The sequence below is a fragment of the Martes martes genome (genome assembly GCF_963455335.1).
Source record: "Martes martes genome assembly, chromosome: 2".
NCBI classification, from domain to species: domain Eukaryota; kingdom Metazoa; phylum Chordata; class Mammalia; order Carnivora; family Mustelidae; genus Martes; species Martes martes.
Window position 1 is genome coordinate 103,959,364 of NC_137889.1, and position 20,537 is coordinate 103,979,900.

Genomic DNA, 20,537 nt, shown 5'->3' on the forward strand with positions numbered 1-20,537 from the left:
CTAATCCTCTTTCACATGACCATGAAGACGGTCTTTAAATCCAACAGAAGATGCTTCTGACATTTTTTCAAGGCTATAAAAACTATTTCCAGGTCCAGGAGTGGGGAATGATATGTGGATGTTTGGAGAAAGTCAGTGGTTATCGTTTCTCCCTCCAGCTAGCTACTAAGAAGGGTCTTAAAAATCTCAGCATTCTATAAAAATATACCCAAAAAAGAATTGCATTTCTGATACAGTATTTTCAATGATAAAAAAAAATGAAAAAATCAGTTTCTGAAGATAAATTTTTACGGAATCTGGATTTAGAGAATATATTTTTAAAATGTTGAATGGCTCAGAGTAGAATATTTCAGCTTTATTTTTTCACTAATAAGGATTTGTTTTCTCTTGTTTTGTTCTTCTTCATTTATTGGTGACCAAGAGCAGAACTGACCTATCTAAATGTAAAATTTCATCACACATGTGATTTTTTTTCCATTTTATTTTATTTCTTTTCAGTGTTTCAAAATTCATTATTTATGCACCACATCCAGTGCTCCATGAAATACGTGCCCTCCAAGTGCCCTCCACCAACCCCCCACTCCTCCCCTCGAAAACCCTCAGTTTGTTTCTCAGAGTCCAGAGTCTCTCATGGTTTGTCTCCCCCTCTGGTTTCCCCCATCTCACTTCTCCTCTCCACATACATGTGAAGTTAAAGAATTTCTATTGTTGGGTCCATAATCAAAGGAGTGAGACTGATACAAAGTGAAGGTCAAGCAAAGCTTTATTTCGGGCCACGCATCGAGAATCAAACTGACCGGCCAGGGCCGTCTCTTGCAAAGAGGCAACCTCTCTCTGCCTTACAGACTAGCTTTTAAGGGCAAAGGCCATGTGGTTGGGCCTGGCCACACACAGGTGGCCAATGAGATTGTAATACACACAGAGAAAGCTACACAGTCATGCTAGGTCACACATAAGTGACCAATTGAATTACAATTTACCCTATAGTAGATATTTGAACTAGCCTATCACCTTGGTCAGAATTGGTGCCCAAAAGGTGCCCAAAGGGTGGGGCCCATAATCCTTGGTAGCTAGGGAGACAGTATGCGCCCCCACTGATTGGATGTCTCCACCTGGCCTGACCTACCCTTGTATTTGGGCTTTGTTACTTGGGACTGGTTTCCGGGACTTGTTTTTAAGTAAGTTCCCTGGGGGGAGGGGGAGGCAGGGTCCGTTTAAGTTTTATTGCATAAACAACAAAATCACTGTTTAACCGGATGGAGCTGCTCTGGCTAAATAGGCCCTTACACTATTATCAGGGATCATCGTGGATCATTATCACAGAAACCATAGATGCGAATGGGAAACATCTCTCTTCCTTTTTCTCTTCCTCCTCCCTCTCCCTCCCAACCCCTCTTTTCTTTTTCTTTTTTTTTCTCTTTTCTTTTCTCCTTCCCTCTTCCTTCTCTTTCCCTTAAGAAGACTTTTTCATATACAGTCCATAAGCATCTTTGAATTCTTATTCTGTTATTGAAGAATAACCACACATTGTTCTTCTAAATTTCCTAATTGTTTCTATCCATTGATTTTAACAACAAAGAATTGTCTTGGGATAGAGAAAGTGTTCTGTGTTTGAGACAAGCAGGGAAATTCATATGTTTTCTACCTATTTTCCAACTTGGCATATTCAAGGAAAAATGTATAAGGATAGTATTATATAAAACACCAGACCTGAGATGTATTCTCCTTTGCATATATAATGAAATTAATTATTCATCAATCTTAAGGAATTGAGTGAAACTAAAGAATTGACTTGAGTCATTATTCCTGTATTAATTGTAAGTAGTCTGTCTTTGGAATTTCATTGTGCACAGCAACATTACCTGAGATATTTTTCCACAGAAAGATATAGGGACCAGATCTCCTGTTGGGGATTTTTCTAGTCTCCTGACTATGGCATTAAAGGTATTAAACCTCAATATTTCATGCAATAAAATTATGTGGAAAGAAGAGTAGGTAAGATTTGAACTAGTATCTGTAGGAAAACTGAGCTGTTTAAAAAAGATGTAGAGACAGTAGGTGACTCCTCAAGGAATGGAGAAAGAAGAAAATAATGATCCCTTTCTTTGTCTATAATAAAATTCTGACATTTTCTCTTCCAGGTTACTCCAGGAAAATCATGGTTTTTTTATAGCAGTAGCTAGAGGCTTCTTAATATAACTTAGAAAATCCTGAAAACAACTTTTTCTTATATTTAATGCTATCACAGATTTCTCTTAGAATTATCTTATATATTAGAAGAGTATATTTTTTTTAATCTTGGCCCATCTATTAAAAGAATTAAGAAGAGGGATGCCTGGGTGGCTCAGTGGGTTAAAGCCTCTGCCTTCGGCTCAGGTCATGATCCCAGGGTCCTGGGATCGAGCCCCGCATCGGGCTCTCTGCTCCGTGGAGAGCCTGCTTTCTCCTCTTTCTCTGCCTGCCTCTCTGCCTACTTGTGATCTCTGTCTGTCAAATAAATAAATAAAATCTTTAAAAAAAAAAAAAAAAAAAAAAAAAAAAGAATTAAGAAGATTCCCAACAAGATTTATAGGCTCAGTTCCAGAAAATTTTAAGGACACTATAATAAAAACCTATCCCAGGACACATTTCGTGGTGTACATCAGTGATAGTCAAGTTTTTTACTCTTCACAGTGCTTTTTTTAAGGGAGTCCAGTGTGCCATAACTTACTCATCCTAGTAAACGTATGAGAGGCTAGTGTAATTGTTGGCATCTTCCTGTCACTAAGAATAATTATCATATCATGAAGACAAAATTTCAAACCTTAATTCTAATTCTGCCCTTCTCTATCTATGAAAGTTATCCTTATCATATCTTGCTTTAAAAATTAAAAAAAAAACAAAAATATTCATCTAGTTCTTGTACTGGAAAGGAATGAGCACAGATATTGGAAGCGGAAAGGAGGAGCAATAATTAGATGCCGTGTTTTACAATTGCAAACATGAAACAGGGTGTTGGATTGTAGCCAGTAGGGAGAATGTGTGCAAAGAAACAGATGGGAGTTAAGAGTGATCTGAGATGTGGATGGATTGGAAGGCAAGAGATGGGTTATGCGGGTCCTCATGGAACATGCTTAGTACTTTTGTGGAAACTGATGAGACTCTACTTGTTAGTTGATTTGAAACATGAATTGGAATGATCAGACTGAGTTTTAAATAATTTTTTATTGGAATATGGAATGGCAGTTGGAAGGGGAAAGGTAATTTCATGGAGGGCAATTAAGAGGACACCTCAGAAATCCAGGTGAAAAGTATTAGAATTGGACTAGGTAGATGCAAAGACTGAAACAGTGAAGTCATTGGAGGGGGAGGTGAACCATGAGAGACTATGGACTCTGAAAAACAACCTGAGGGTTTTGAAGGGGTGGGCGGTGGGAGGTTGGGGGAGCCAGGTGGTGGGTATTAAGGAGGGCACGTATTGCATGGAGCACTGGGTGTGGTGCAAAAACAATGACTACTGTTACGCTGAAAAGAAATTTAAAAAAAATAATAAAATCAATGAAACGTGGGAAGTGAAGAAGATTATCTGGAACATGTTATGATAATGGTACATGTTGAGTGCTGAGCTAAGTTTAAGGAATCTAGGTAAAGAAATTGAGTGAGTTACTGGATATCTGTTCCTATACATTAAGCATAGAAGATAGGTCTGGAGACATAAATTTAGAAGACAATACAATCCTGGGGTTAATTTATGCCATCAGCATTTATGAGGGTATGACTGGGATAATTAGGATCAAGGCCATGTGGTAAGAAAAGGAAGTAAGAATTTTGATGAATAGTTTGTAAGAGTTGAATGAGGCCAGAGCAGCGGAGTGGAGGTTCAACTGAGAATCCAACATGAAGCAGGTGACATGAGAATTTGCTCTTACAGAGCCATCCTTGCAGCAGCTTTATATGAAAAGAGTTCTATGTTGGTGAGATGAAACACATGCTTTTCTCAATAACTGTAACTTTAGACGCCCAGGCCAGTGTTGGCATTTATTTTATGTGGATGTGCATTACCCTGAAGGGGAAGGATCCTCTCTGCGTTCTATGGAACCTGGAGTATCATCACGTTAGGTTCAGAAGCAGTACAAGCTGCTTTTCCAATGTTGGAACTGTATTTTGGGTAAGTCAGCAACTGTGGCAAATGGGACTTTCTGAGTACTTCCTGGATTATTCCACCTAAACATCAAGGCAAGAGTAAAGAAAATCTTTTGGGCTGGGTAAATATTCATGGGTGTATTAACCAAGACTTTTTCAGTTGCAAGTTACTAACTGAACCCAAATTAATCAGGGGCACCTGGGTGGCTCAGTTGGTTAAGCATCAGACCCTGGATTTCAGAGTCATGAGTTCAAGTCCCATGTTGGGGGAAAAAATCAACTTAATACACAGCTGCCTGTGGCTACCTGATATACAGCAAAGTTGTTTTGTAAGTCTTGAATATGATCAGAGCCTGTCCTCTCTTTTCATGTCATAGACTTATAGGTCTCTGATTATTTTCTTTCTCAGACAGAGTAAAATAAGTATTTCCTCATAATAACTCCTTAAGAGAAGTCCCAAGATGGGGACTCAGATAGGCCTGGTTTAGAGAATGTTTCAATCCTAAACAAATTACTATAGCTAGGAGATGATAGAGTGTTGTGCAGGTCTGGGTTAGGTGTATATCATTTTCACCAGGGAGACAAGCAGTTCCATAGGAAAGAAGGGTTCTGTTATTAGGAGAAAGGAAAAAGGTTTTCTGGGCATTCAGAAAATAATTCCAGTCCTTGAAACTGGGATCCTTACCATAGCCTATCACCACCTGCTTTGCCACGATTTTTCACCATCCTTATCTTTTGTTCCTCTCCAGCCGTCTTGCCCTTGCTCGAATACTCTGAGGTTATCACAGGTCAGGACTTTTAGAGTGCTGTTACTTTTGCCAGAAAGCTCTTTTGCAGATCTTTTTACAGTGAAATTTGCTTCAGATTTCAAGTCTTCCCATCCAGGATCATTATAATAAAATGCCAGTGTTTTTTAAAATACATTTTATACTGAACAGATAAACTAGTGTGCACTTTATTTAAAACTAACCAACTGCTGCTAAGAATATAGATCATGCAGCTGTGATTCCACATCAAACCTTAACACTGGGAACCGCGCATTTATTCTGCCCACCATGTGTCAGACCTGTCAGACAACGATACCCATCTCCACCAGAGTCTCAAAGGAAGCACTGGCCCCTACAGCCAAGAACCAGAGCCCTGGTGGAGAGCGGTCAGCCAGCCATGGCTCTCCCTGCTCCTTATCCCCACAGAGCATGTGAGCCGGAAGGAGCGATGGTGCGCATCTCTAGCGCGTCCTCTCTGTGCTCCTCCGCGACCCCCGGTGGGTGCGCAGGAGCAGAACCGTGCCCAGCATCAAAACTGCTGTCCTACTATCCTCTGTTATCTTCCTTGATTCACACTATAGGAAATTCAGTTAGAGAAGTCTCCTTTCCCTAAAACACTTAATTCATCAACACAAGTGCTAGCTAACTCACTTTATTCTGTATCTAGCACCTATATTAGTATCTGTCACAAGTTGGTAAGTGTGTGTGGAATTAATGAATATGAATGATTCACCGATTCATTTTTTTCACCACCTCTGTTGTTTGCTCCTAAAACTTTGAGATGGTTGGCTCAATTCTGCGCTGCAGTTTGCTGGGCTCTCCAATATTACCGCGAGTTCACTTCTCATGTCTAATCCCAAAACCAATCTATGTGGACACCGAGAGCAATGCTGTTCTTTCTTCTTACTGTGTTCCTGCAACATAGTACTTTATGAAGAAGGCAAAACTAGTATTTTGGAAATGGTCTTGTCTATGTTTCACCATGAAAATGTCACTCAGGTTATTGATACATTTATATACAATGAAATACAAGAGAGAACTTTATCAGGCATTTGTATCTGTTTCTATGAATACACTTATTGTTGGGAGACATTCTCACCATGGATCTCTTACATTTATGGACATCTGTGACTGTATGTTCAAGGATATTTCTATAGTAAATAGCCGTAGAAGAGAGCAGAGGGCAGGGTTTGTCGCTGCTCAGTGTAATAAAAATAATATCTCCCTTGGACAAAAATTGGGCAGGTTTCCTGGCAGCCCAATATAAACGATTGAGGTTTCATAAATTCAGGATTTCTCAGCTGTGACACAAGTCCACTGAGTGCATAAGATCCACCTGGGCTGCTCTGCATCATCCCTGTGGGAACTGAGGGGCAAGAGACCATAGGACAAACAGGAAATTCATGCTGCTTGCTGTTGCATGAGTAATAAGTCCTTTGTCTTTGACCTTGTAGTCTCATGTCTTCTGCCAGCATCTGTGAAAATGTGGCAGGCTAACTTGTTTTCTTACAAGTAAAGTCTCAAATCCATTATAGTTCTTGACACTTATTTCTAATATCAGCCTCTAGTCCCTGCTTGCTAATGAAGTGCTGAGATAGCTTTAACCAAGGTTAGAGTCATTGATTCATTCTGCATCCTTCTTGGCATGTCTCATGCCATTCTTGTCCCATTCAAATCTATGCATGGCTGTCCAGCTTCAGAGACCTAATTCTTTAATCACTGCCTTTTTTTTTTTTTTTAAGATTTTTATTTATTTGTTTGACAGAGAGAGATCACAAGTAGGCAGAGAGGCAGGCAGAGAGAGGAAGGGAAGCAGGCTTCCTGCTGAGCAGAGATCCCGATGCGGGGCTCGATCCCAGGACCCTAGATCATGACCTGAGCCGAAAGGCAGAGGCTTTAACACACTGAGCCACCCAAGCGCCCCTAATCACTGCTTTTAATTCATAAAATAGCTTCACCATGCTTTATCTCTACCTACCTAAGCATATGTAACCTACGACAATATTTTTTTATAAGGATGGTGATGGTGGTGTTGGTGGTGAACTTTTTGGTCTAGTGACACATTCAATGAACTCTGAAAATGGCAGATGTTTTAAAAACTATTCTGTGAGAAAACATCTTTTCTGCCTTATCGAGTAGTTGAACTAGATTACCACTTCACACTTAACACCATTAAGCTCTACTATCCCCTCACCAAACCAGCATTTTAAATTCTTACAGTTTAATCACTTAATGCCCCACTTAAAGTTGCATTCCTTATTCCCTTTCTATCATTTGATCAAAAGACATTCAGAAGTTCCATTCATAGTATTTGGTATTATTTTTCTGGTTGCTATTGTTAATATTCCTGTTTTCTTTTCTCAAATGTCCTTAGCATACTAAGATAACTATTTATAAGTTAGAGTTCTGTTCTTCTCTCTGCAGACCTCTCATAATCAATTTCTTAATAGATAAACCGAGTCTAATTAATAAGGAAGCATGGTTGGGGATATGTTGGGGGGAGGTGAGAGGCTGCTTTTATTTAAATTCATGTCTCCTCAAACTTTCACCACACATTGCTTACGTGTTCTGCAAATATAAGAAAACTATCATTGTTTAAGATTATTCAGACATTGCCTATATTGAATATAAATGAACATTTTATGGCCAGCTCTTTTCTGTTTCTTTCTTCTTTTGAAAAAATAAAGGATTCACCGCTTCCCCCCATAACTCTTGTTATGCCTGTGAATTAGGGTTTTTCAGTTAACAATCATTAAACCTGCCACCCTAACCTGATATTGAAAGTGTTGTATGTCCAAATCAGCTTAAGTGTGTGGTAGCTACTTCCTTCTGTTGGAATGACAGCCAGTCTGCAAATGATCATTGGTACCACTGCATTGTTAATATGATTTTACTATTAAGACAGCAGAAATAGCTGACCATGGATATCTCTGTGAATAAATCAGACTGAAAGTACAGCCATTGAGTTAACATTTGTCAGTCAGCAACAACAGGGACAAAATGAGCATCTCTTTTCAAAATCTGTTAAGCAAACAAAGGAGTGGTTGCTTACAATGTAAATTCTAGTTTCTAAGGAAATCAGGTAATAGTAACTTCCCCAGACTTAGTCCAATCAACCATACTCTACTTGGGAGTAAAGTTTACTCCATAACAAGAAAATGTGTTGTCATTTGAAAAAAGTACTCCAAATTAATTTTTCAGTCATGTATATTGAAGTACAATTTATATAAAGTAAAAATTCCCCTTACTTGTATATAGCTCTATATTTTTCACAAATGATATTATTATTTAAAAATTACTGCAATCTGTATATAGAACATTTCCATTACCTCAGATACATCGTATACCTTTTATTGCTGATAATACTTTCTGTTACGTCCAGACTTTGCAACAAATGACCTGTTTTCTGTCTTTATAATTAAGTCTTTTTAAGATTTTCTTATAAATGATTTCTTCCATTTAGGATATTATACTTGAAATCTATCCAGTTGTTGCATATTGCAGTAGTTTTTTTTCTTGTTTATTAGTAAGTGATATTCCATTTTATGTATATATGCACCACACAATATGTTTATTTATTTTGGCTTTCTTGGATATTTTTCTGTTAGGGGAATCCAGTTTTTTCTGCTTCATTTAGTGAAAATAATTTCCTTCCTCCATTTTTATTGCCTTGGCACCATTGCTTCAAATCAGTGTGCTTATAAGTGAGGATCTATTTTTGGTCTCTCTATTCTGTTACATTCGTCTAAATATCTTCTCTTGCCAATTCACAAGTTCCCGATTATTGAAGGTTTATAGTGAGTCTTGAAATCAGGCAGTTTACATTCTCTTTTGTTGTTCTTTTTTCAAGATTTTTATAGGTATTCCAGACATTTCCATTTCTATTTGAGAATCAGCTCATCAATTTCTACACAAAAAACCTGTTGGAATTTTGATTGAGAGTTCTTTGTATTAATAGATCAATTTTGGAAAATGGACATCTTCACAATATTGTCCTCCAATCCATAATCATGTTGTATCTGTCTTTATTTAGGATTTAACTTTAATTTCCCTTAAAAATATCTCTACTTTTCTGTGTGGAAGTTTGTACTTACTTTGCTAAAGTGGTTCCAAATATTCTAAGTTTTTGTTTATCTGAAAATGTATATATTCTGTCTATCTATGTGAAGGATATTTTCACTGAATATAAAATTTTTTATTGACATTTTTGTTTTAACAGCTTATACTTATCTTTTTATTTTTATTTCATCTCAATTGTCTGATCAGAAGTCAGCATTTATCTTATCATCGTTCTCCTATACATGTGTATTGTTTTTCTTCATGTTTTTTAAATATTGTTTCTTCTAGCTTTGACTTTCAGTAATTTGTCTATGATTTGTTACAGTTTGTTTTGCTCTCTGTCCAGTTGACATCCAGCTAATTCACATTTTCTAATTTGATATTTTCAAAATATTTGGAAAATTCTTAGCTGTTTAAAAATATTAGTTATTTAATAATAAAATAAATACCATTTATTTTACTCCACCCAATTCTGATCATACACCCACCCACACATACACACATACATACAAAATAGCAACTGCATTTAGAGAAGTGTGGTTCTATGACTTACCAGTTATGCAGCATTGATGGAGCTAATTGACTATATTTACCTGTTTCTTCATCTATAAAATGGATAAAATAACAGAACTTAAACTTACTCAAAATTGTAATTCCATGTAAGTACTCACATAGTACTTACTACGATCTAACAGGTATTCAAAATTTTTTAAGGGATTAACTCATTTAATCTTCATAACAACAACAACATATGGTAATTACTACTATTATTATTTTTAAAAATATTTTATTTGTTTATTTGATAGAGAGAAAGCAATCACAAGTAGGCAGAGAGGCAGGCAGAGGGAGAGGGAGAAGCAGACTCCCTTCCGAGCAGAGAGCCCGATGTGGGGCTCGATCCCAGGACCCTGAGATCATGACCGGAGCCAAAGGCAGAGGCTTAACCCGCTGAGCCACCCAGTCGCCCCTATTATTAAACCTGTTTAGTAAATGAGGTAATTTATCCAAGGCTATACTGGTAGCAAGTAGTAGACACATGATTTGAATCAGGCATTTTGGCTTCAGAAGCCAAACTTTTGATTACCGTACAATATTGCGTGCAAATGAATTAAACATGTTACACACTTAGAACAATACCTGTCACACTCACAGTATGAAATACATTGCAGCTTTTAACATGTGTATATTTTAAGTTTACTGTCAGATCCACTCTATTTATATAAAGGCTTTCTAAAACTTGGGAGATGAGAATGTATTGGATTTGAATAATTTTAGTGAAGGAATTTGTAGTCTAACAAAATATTTCCTCAGTGCCCTGTGGGTCATTAGGCCGTAAGGAGGGCAAGGATAAAGTGCCTTCATGAATTTGTGCCTCATCAAAGGCCAACTGGGTGTGCGGCACCTGCCTGATTGCTAGCTACAGACAGTCAGTGCACTATAATATTTAGCTGAAAATTAGTCAAAAAGAAAGCAGTCTAGCATAGGGATTCAGCGGGATCTGTACAAACTCAGGACCTCATCATTAGGATATTTAAGAGTGAAAACCAATTCTTCCAGAACCAAGTGCTATAACAAGACAATGAGTGAAACCAAGCAGGGGAAGGTTATATTTACAAATTATGTTGTCATTCTTTTTTTTTAAATAGTATCTTTTGCCTTTTTAAAAATATTCATCAAATAGAAATACATTTGGGTTAAATGGAAACAAACAATTTTAGTACAAAGTGTTTGTAGAAAAGAGAAAAGAAAATTCTGTTAAGAGGACTTATTCTGGAGCTCATGGGTGTCTCAGTCGGTTGAGCATCTGCTTTCGGCTCAGGTCATGATCCGGAGTCCAGGTATCAAGTGTCACGTTGGGCTCTTGGGCTCCCTGCTCAGCGGGAAGTCTGCTTCTCCCTCTGCCCTTCACCCTGCTTGTGTTCTCTCTTGTTCTCTCTCTCAAAAAAAAAAAAAAAAAAAAAGTAAAAAAGAGGACTTATTCTGGTGAAATTTGATTATTAAAAATGATCACAATGTCCCCAACTCTAATGATTTCTCTCCCTTTTGTCTGTTCTCCTTTTTCTTATCTAAAGTAGTAGGGATTTGGCATTTGGGGGTCTTAAATATGGAGCATGTGAACCTTTTGCAACTAATTTTTTTTCATGACGATCTTTCAATTATGTTGACTTTCTTCACCACTTAAGTTAGATGCATTTTATTAGCTCTTTGCTTGTCCTTGTACTTCATTAATATTATATTTTTCATAAGGAAAGCTTTGTCTTTTTGTCTGTAAGCAAAACAAAGCTCAAAATCTACCTGCATCCATATTGGCGTGGTGTAGAAGTGGTCCTAGCATTTATTTGGGAGTTTGAAATTTTAATTTCTAATCTTTCATTACTTCTGGCTTCTTATATGACTCTGGGACAATTGCACTCACATCGCTCCATTTGGCTTCTTATATGCCATGTGTCCTCATTTACAAAAATTTGCAGTTCTTTCATTTGTAAAATGAGAGAACTGTGATTAAAATATCATCTTTAGATTTTTTATTAGTGACGTGATTTTACTTCAGGTTTAAATTCTTTGCCATCTGGATTACCATTACATGGAGATTAAATAGATAGTGTATCTTCTGCATCTTTAAAGAAAATCCTTTATATCATGAGCCATGACAGATGATTGTTTGAATAATCAATAATTAGTTATCTCAGCATATGACTTGTTTGGAAAACCTTATAGAATAATGAGATGAGACTTTTAGATTCATTTCATACTTGCTATTCAAGCGTACATATTAAGTATCATAGATATTTGAGGTTAAAGACTTATCAGAGACATTATAAGCTTAACACACGATGGTTGTAGGGAGTGATATTCAGAAGCATTTTGCAAGTGAAATTTTTATGCGGGTGATATTTTTTTTTCCTGTGCTATTATTTAAAGAAATGAGGATCTTCAAATAATAATCCACAAAATAATGTGCAAAAAGAAATAAAAGGGCAATTTTCACACATTCAAATCGGATTTTAATTTTTGTCTTTTTGCCAGATTTCTAAATATACAAATCTAAAAAGTTAGATTGTTTCTGATTTTAATGTCTATGTCATAATATAACTCTTCAAAAGACTTTTTATTCAAACACTTAAATTGGAAAAATTCAAGTTTCTAAACTTCCATTCAGCATCACTCTGTATTAACACTCTTTTACTTGACTCTAACTCTTATTTTATTGTATTCATTAGTTCATTCAGTTTTCAAGATATGCTTACAAACTTACTGTAAAACAATTATTTACATATTTGAGAGAGAGAGAGAGAGGTGGGGGAGGGGCAGAGGGAGAGGGATCCCAAGCAGACCCCAGGCTGAGCCCCGAGCCCTAGGAGAGGCTTGATTTCAGGACCCTGAGATCATGACCTGAGTCAAAGTCAAAGGTCAGATGTTTAGCTAACTGAGCCACCCAGGTGCCCCTGATTTGCTTAAATTAAATCAATTAAGGAAGTTCTGACTAATTAAAACTGCTACATACATGGTTATGTTACAAGAAAAATAGAAGTACATCTTGTCTTCTCTGGTACAATTATATGCATATATAGGAATGCATAAAGGGAGAGTTCTTTTTTCTCACCGTACTTATTTTCTTTTAAATTCTCCTCATATAAACAGCACATACTTATATACTTATAGCACAGAGAGCTTCAGTAAATATTATTAAAGGAAAAAAAATGTATTGTTCCTAATACTTCAAATAGGGCATCAAGGTAGAGTTCAGTATCAGTAATTCATATTGCATTGTAATTTGGTGTTTTTGTAAATTTTTTTAAAATTTAGGAAATATATCTTGACTTTCCTGCTTTCTTTCACTACATGTTTTCTGGTTGTTATGCACCCCTTCATTCATTAATATCTCCACCAGAGGGTGATTATGATAAAAGGGATACAATCCTATTTGTTCCCTTTGTTAGTTACTACACTAAAAGATTTGGAGCCTGAGGCTATTGGAGCCAATGAATGTTTGCAAATAACTATGTATTTCTATTTTTCATGCACTTGATACAATTGGAAATTGGGGGTAGGCAGAAATTTAGGATTGTGGATTGTAATGGCAGATATTCCTACTCTTAACGATATTCCCAAGTCATAGTAGCATGTATTACTTTGCTATGGCTGTGGTAACAAAATACTGCAGGCAAGGTGGCTTAAACAATAGAAATGTATGAGATCAAGGTGGCAGCAGGGTTGTTTCTTCTGAATCCTCTCTCATTGGCTTGTAGATGGTCATCTTCTCACTGGGTCTTCTCAGTTTTTCCTGTGTGTGTGTCTGTATCTTAGTCCCCTCCTATAAAAGCACTGCAATCATATTGGATTAGGTCCTACTCTAAAAGCCTCATTTTAACTCAATTACCTCTGTAAAGACTCTATCTCCAAATACAGTCACATTCTGAGGTAAGAGGGTTAAGAAATCAATATATGAATTTTGGGAGATATAATTCAGTCCATAGCTTGCATAACACAAGTTCATTTCTCGGATCAAATGTCTGCTCCTCAGAAGGCACATTCACTTGATTTTCAATCAGAGAACCCTGCTTAATTTCCTCATAGCACTGAAATTATCCTGTGTATTTATCTGATTGCTTGTATATTCTGTCTCCTTCACAAAAGGACAGAGACCCTATGGGAGTGGTCCACTGCTGTATATCCAGCACCTAGATCAGTGATGGCATGTAGTAGGCTTTCAATAAGAATTATCAAAATAAATAGCATTACTTATAAGACAAAGATTCAAAATACTTTGACTTCAGAAATTATATTTTGAAAAAAAATTATTTCTTTCAAGCCTCACGAAATTTTGTCATGTATAAGATAAATTTAAAACAAGTCTCTTTTCCAAATGTTTATTTAAGAATTTATAGAAGTTTTTCAAATATTTTAGCAAATTCTGAAATAAAGATTGAAAGGAAAACATATTTTAAAAGTAGTAGAACACGTAATAGTTCTGCTAATTTTAGTGTGGGTGGATTAGTAAATGACTGCAATAGGAAGTTTGCATCTGACTTCACAGCAGGCCATAGGGCTTAATTAAAATTTATAACAAGACTCATTTTTCTTAGTAATCACACAAAGAGAATTTAGTCATTACTCATAATCTCTATTTAAAAATTATCTTTGTAAGCAGAGCATAAATTTTATTCACATGAATTTTTGAACCATATGAAAGAAAACTTTCCTGAAAATGGACATTCATGAGGGGCGCCTGGGTGGCTCAGTGGGTTAAAGCCTCTGCCTTCGGCTCAGGTCATGATCTCAGGTCCTGGGATCGAGCCCTGCATCGGGCTCTCTGCTCGGCGGGGAGCCTGCTTCCTCCTCTCTCTCTGTCTCTCTGCCTGCTTGTGATCTCTCTCTCTCTCTGTCAAATAAATGAATAAAATCTTTAAAAAAAATGGACATTCATGAAAGAATTGTTGAAGAACAGTCAGAAGGTATGACTTCCTGGCATGAGTGTGCCTTTGGTTGGTCCTTCTGTTTCCAATAGTATGGATTTAAAAAGTCCAAGAGTGAAAATTCAAGAGGTTGGGCCACAGGAACCCAAACACCAGTGGTAGCATTAGAAATGTCATATAGATTGAAGCTATAATTATTCAACCATGTTACAATCCAAGTATTACTTGCTCATGAATATTGAATGTGGTTACTTGGACAGCCCTCTGAGCCAACAGACTGGCAAATACTCTCATGAAGGTCATCAAGTATTTTGTCCAAAATATGGTTCCCAGATTCAAATTCTGTGTTGGTAAGGGGCCAGGGATAGAGCAAGTAGCTTCACTTCACTTTTCTCTTTTTCTTTTTCTCTACCTTATAAGACATTTCTTCCTGTCTGGCTCAATTTGCTCTTACCCTTGTCTTCACCAGGGCTCTGTTGGTTGTAAATGGCAGGAACCTGACTCTAAATGGCTAAAGCAAAAGGGAGTAATTAGATGACAAAAGGGAAGAGACAAGGATGACTAAAACCAGCAGCTCAGATGATGTAATTAGGATCTACCTTCTCTCTATCTCTCAACTCTGTTTCTTTCCTTGTGGTAAAGGTTCCAAGGATCTAAGTGGCGATTTCCAGGGGTTCCAGTTTTATGTCATCATCTTGTTTGTACTTTTAGTGAGAATGTTTTCCCTTCCCAATACTTCACATAAAATATGTGGAATTGGATCTCATGGACTCTGGTTTGTTACATGACTCTCCTTGCACCAATCATTCTGTAATACATGACTCAGCCCTATGAGAGGCATGAGTAAGAATGAGATAAAGTAGACTCCAAATGGAAAATCCCAGTGCTGTCACTATAAATAGTAGAAATGGATGCCAAGCAGTTAAAGCCTTGAATGTCCACTAAAAGATCCTTTACTATTGAGTGTATGAAGAATCTGATATGAAACTTTTAAATGAATTGAACTTTAACACTGATGTTTCTGGAACAATGTGGCCTATTAATTTCCATATATGGCCTCTTTGTATTGTCTCCTACCTTATGTTAGAGTTTTTTATGAACTTAACTCTATATTATGAGCATCTTGAAGACAGTAACTTTATCATCTTTACCACCGTAATCTCTCCAATATTCAGCATCAGAATTCAATACATTTTCAATAACTGCTAACCTAATGACTTTTTAAATAAATCTTTATGTTATTATGAAGATAGGGAAAACACAATGGGCCTAAGAAGTTTAAATTCATCAATTTCCACCTTGTTAATAAGCAATGTTGTATACTATTTGGATTAGCTCCTCCTTTTTAAAGGATTTCTTTAAAATAAATTGTGGGAATACCTATGGACATGCTCTCTCTCCTTGGAATATTCTACAGCAACATTGTGGGCAGTAAAATGCACATTTAAGGGAAACTAGCAGATGATAGATATAAAAATCTGGAGATGCTGACTCCGCAAATAAAGAAAATGCCTTTTCTGTAAACATTGTTATATTCTTTCATTTCCGACTCTGAATAAATTAATTATGCCCATCACTTTCTCCTCTGTTTTCTCTTTTTGACTCTTGTTGCCTGAACAACTCTGCCTTAACATAACAAGAAAATATGATCATTGCAAGCTGTGTGATGAGTTTCTCCTACAATTTATCCATTATTAAGATCAGAGCTCTTTCATCAATATGTTGTATGACTGAAACTAATATAACATTACATGTAGATTATCCTTCAATTAAACTAATTAATTACTGAAAAAGAATCATAAGAAAAAAGATTGGAGCTTTTTGAGTTTTGTAAAATAATAATGTTACATTTAAGTTTATCATAAGTTCTCACCTTCTGTGCAGCATAGGACTGTTTTTTGATAGTTTTATGTTGTCACTTGACATTTTTTGACAAAGGAAGAATACTGAAGAAAACTCTAATAATACCCACCACTGAGCTCTAATAATATCCATTCATTTGTTAAAAATATTTATTAATTGCCTACTATCTATAGGCCCTGGGGCTATAAGCAGAAATATGATAGAGACACTGTGCTCTAGGATCATGAACCTGCATTAAAACAAAAGACATGTACAAATATAGTGCTTCATTGTAGGTCCTTTAAAAAAAAATGATTTCATTTATTCATCTGACAGAGAGAGAGGGAACACAAGCAGGGGGAGTGGGAGAGAGAGAAGCAGGCTTCTTGTTGAGCAGCGAGACCAGTATAGGGCTTGATCCCAGGACCCTGGGATCATGACCTGAGCCAAAGGCAGACACTTAATGATGGAACCACCCAGGCGTCCCTGTATGTCCTTTTTATAGGACCATTTCAAATCCAACACACTAAATGGTAAAACATTCTACTAGGCATCAGGAGATGGCAAAACTATCTAGGGGAAGAAATTTCTTTCAAGACAGTAAGAGGGAAGAGAGAAATGAAGAACCTGGCAAAATCATTAGTTTGATCAACACTATTTCCCTGGCACATTGATGGAAAGTTAATCCCAACGAGAAAATTAAAGAGTGCAGCTACTGTTCAGCAGGTATCTATATACATAATCTGAATCATGTCTTTCCTTCCCACCAGTCATGTATCAAGGAACCAAAGGAAGAGAAGACCCATTTAGATCTCAATGTTCACAGGGCACTTCTGTAGCTCTCACCATTCCTGATTCTCCCATTGCAGAAGTTAACACACTTTCTACTAGTATATTTTCGGGTGGGGAATTAGAGACGATAAAGATGAAAAATTCACCTTACTTATCTCAGCATTCTTTGACATTCCTATGTGACAAGGGAAGGATATAGGACAAGAGAATATTTACACTTCTTGCGTTCTCCTTATAGGGGGCTGGATGCTTTTGTCTTTTGTGTTCATGATTTTTTAAAGATTTTACTTATTTATTTGACAGAGAGACCAGAGAAAGAGAGAATACAAGCAGGAGGAGTTGGAGAGGGAGAAGCAGGCTTCCCACAGAGCAGGGAGCCCAATGCGGGGCTCCATCCCAGGACCCTGGAATCATGACCTGAACCAAAAGCAGACGCTTCACGATTGAGCCACCCAGGCACCCTGTTCATGATACCTTATAAGTACAACACCTCCAGTTTTCTTCAGAAATCTTTCCATTTGGCATTGGATGTAGTCTCAACAGTAGTTTTCATCAGGGACTCATATCTTTCCCCTGGCAAAAAGGTAGGCACCTTACCCAACCTAGGCCAATCCTGCACAACTTGTAGACTTTTAAACTGTGTGAAAGGTGGTTCAAGGTCTGAAGCAAGTTGAAGCTAATTAATTTTGATGACAGCACCTTGAGAAAAGACAACTGGTATTTATATGTCAGGAAATACTTTGGTTTCAGTACATTCAGAAGCTTGATGCTTCAGCTTCTTTGGGCCACCCACATCAGTCATATATAAAAATATCCAAGGATAGAGTCTGAGGACGGCACCTGTTCATTCATTCTACTTATTGTACCTTTTCTTCTTTACCTCATACTTTAAGGCTTAGTGCAAATGGTGACCTCTATGAAAACTTCTTACTGCTTATTTTCCTCAGAATACATTATTTCCCAAACCTGTTGCTCTTGGGTCTTTTTTCTTTTAATATTCCTCTCTTATGCTTTCACACTGTATAATTGTGATTAGTCAAGTATGTGGATGGTGAGTTCTTTTCAGGGTAGTTAAAGCATCCTTATAATTTTTGTAACTTCTATGTATCTCATAGAGCTATTCATATAGTGAAAATGCATAAAGGTTGTACATACATGTTTTGTAAGATTATATATATTTTTATAAGTATGTACATACATATGTATATACATTTACATATATGTGTATATTTGTGTGTGCAGAACAAGTAGGTGAATGGTGTGTCTCCAAGTGACAGGGGTTATTTTCCCATGTTCTTTATGTTCTTTAAACTGAAATCGGAAACTAATCTGAAGTAAACATATCTTGCCCTTCTCAATATAATATTGCCCTTCTCAATATAATAACTAAGATTTCATTTTGCATTTACAAAGCTGTGTGGGTTATCTGAATAAACACAACTATGAAGTCTGAAAAATAAGTAAGCATTGGCTCAAGAAAGAGTAGAAGATGTTTAGAATATTTAGTTTCCAGTGAGGGTAGCTAGTATTTTTCCGAGCCCTACAGATTTCAAAGGAAAAAAAAATATGAGGCTTCAGCTGGCCTCATTCTAGCTCCTGATAACTTATTTAAAATTTATACCCTGCCTACTTCCAGAACATGAATTTTGAGTTTCCTTAAAATAAAAACGTACCTAATAGAACTGAATAAATCTAAAAAAATCACAAAATCATTAAACTTGGGAAAATAGTTTCTCCGATAATTTAAGTTTAAACTTCTTGCACCAAAAAAAAAAAAAAAAATGGAAATGTGATGGCCTGTAAAGTTCTATCTGCTCACCCCAAACTAATGTAACAATGTGTGTCAACTGTAGTCAAATAAATCTTTTTAAAAGAAAGTACATAGTCATTGACTAATTTATGAATAAAAGTTTGACTTTAAATTCTTAACATTTATCATAAGACTTTTTAGTAAGAAGAGCTGGAGTAACACAAAACACATTTCCTAGTCTTCTAGTTGTATAATTCAATAATTCTAGTTATAAAATTCAATGACAAAAAAATAAAAAATAAAAAAAAATAAGATAAAATTCGGTGACAATAACAGTGGGCAGAACAGCACCAGAAGTGCAAGCTTTGTTGATGTTTTTTGATATTTATTTTTAACAGATAAATTGTTGGTATTTATTTTAAAATGAACCATATTCTAAGGTTCATAGCATATCTCCTTTGTTTTCTTTTGGGCACAGTCATCTTCACATTATAGAATAAAAGAAAAGTGTAAATGTAGTCAACAGAAACCAACAATCCTATTTTCATAATTTTACTAAGCTTAGAACCAGGTCATAAAATTATAGCAACATAATTAAACAATAAAATATTACCACTTATATCCACAGTAAGTGGATATGCTTGGGAGTTTACAATATTCCTCTCCTCACAAGAGCAATGACTGGCATATGCAGGGCACAAAGAGGTAGAAGAGCCCAGTCCTTGTTTCTCAAGGCAGGACAACTCTGCTGGGCAAACTGCAGTATATATACATACCCTCTGGGACTCCTGTTCTCAGTGCATTAGGCCAGCTCTAGACCGGATGAGAGACCACATTCTTGCTCAGCCCCTTCCCTTTGCTCGGCCCTTGTAATCCTTCAGAGTGTTTTTCCTCCTGAGTGCATCCTCAGTAAATCACCTGTACCTAAGTCCCTGCCTTGGGTTCTGCCTCTAGAGAATCTGCTCCAGGACCATTTGGGGTAATGTGCTATCTTACATGTTTTAAAGTTGAAAATCTCACTTAAAGCATAAACTTTCAATACCAGTGCTGCAGTCATTATGCTTTTGCAGCCCTGGTAGACTGAAAGCAGGCAAATTCCATCAGGCTTGACAACAGGTATGCCGTAACTGCTGTGTAAAGGTCTCTTCTTGGAAAGAAGGTAGTGTGAGTAGTGTAATTTTTCACTCCACTCTTGTATTGAGTGTTTCTTTCCTAATAAAATGCAGATTTGATTCTTCAACTTGAAATCCATTTTTTAAAAAATAAAATCTATACACCTATGAGTAAGTGACATATAATTTTGTTAAAGTCTTAACTAGCACTCACTACAACTCACATGCATGGCAAGATAGGAACTATTTAATTACAAATATCTTTTTATCCAGATTTGGTGAAATATCCTAGCCATGGATATTTAAAGACTTAGTCCTAGCCTAGGTAGTCATCATTTTTCTTTCTGTAACACTGATGTCTTTAGAGGAAACCTGTACACAACATTTTAAAAATTATTATAGCTTTATTTAAGTAATCTCTACACCCAATGTAGGGCTCAAATTCATGACCTATAGAGTCACGGGCCCGTCTACTTAGCCAGCCAGGTGCTCCTACAACAATTTTTTAAAGTCCAGATTCAAACGTGCTAAAATACTGATTTCTTTTTGTTTAGTAAGTCTGTTCACTTTTGCATCTTTAAACATGGCTTTGTCGCACTCCTCCCCCTCCTTGTACAACTTGGTGTCTGTACATTCTGTTGTTATTGCACTGCAAGAATTTGTCTACCTCCACATG